Raw genomic sequence first — 374 nt, 5'->3', positions numbered from 1 at the left:
TGCTACCTTCCATCAGCAATTTAGTTCTCTCTGAAGTCAACATTTTCTTAATAAAGCCATTAAGGTAAAGGTAAAGGTTCCCTTGCTTGAAAGCGAGTCGAATCCGACTCTAGGGTTGCGGTGCTCATCTCCGTTTCAAAGCTGAAGAGCCAGCGCTGTCCGAAGACGTTTCCGTGGTCATGTGGCCGGCATGACTAAACACCAAGGCGCATGGAACGCTGTTACCTTCCCACCGAAGTGGTACCTATTTATCTACTTGCAATTTCTTGCTTTCGAACTGCTAGGTTGGCAGGAGCTGGAACTAGAGACGGGAGCTCACTCCATCATGCGGCACCCGGGTCTCGAACTGCTGAACTACTGACCTTCCACAGCCT

Source organism: Gekko japonicus, unplaced genomic scaffold, assembly GCF_001447785.1.
Source record: "Gekko japonicus isolate JY-2015 unplaced genomic scaffold, Gekko_japonicus_V1.1 scaffold3509, whole genome shotgun sequence".
Classification (NCBI taxonomy): Eukaryota; Metazoa; Chordata; class Lepidosauria; order Squamata; family Gekkonidae; genus Gekko; species Gekko japonicus.
Note: the sequence above shows the minus strand (reverse complement) of the source record.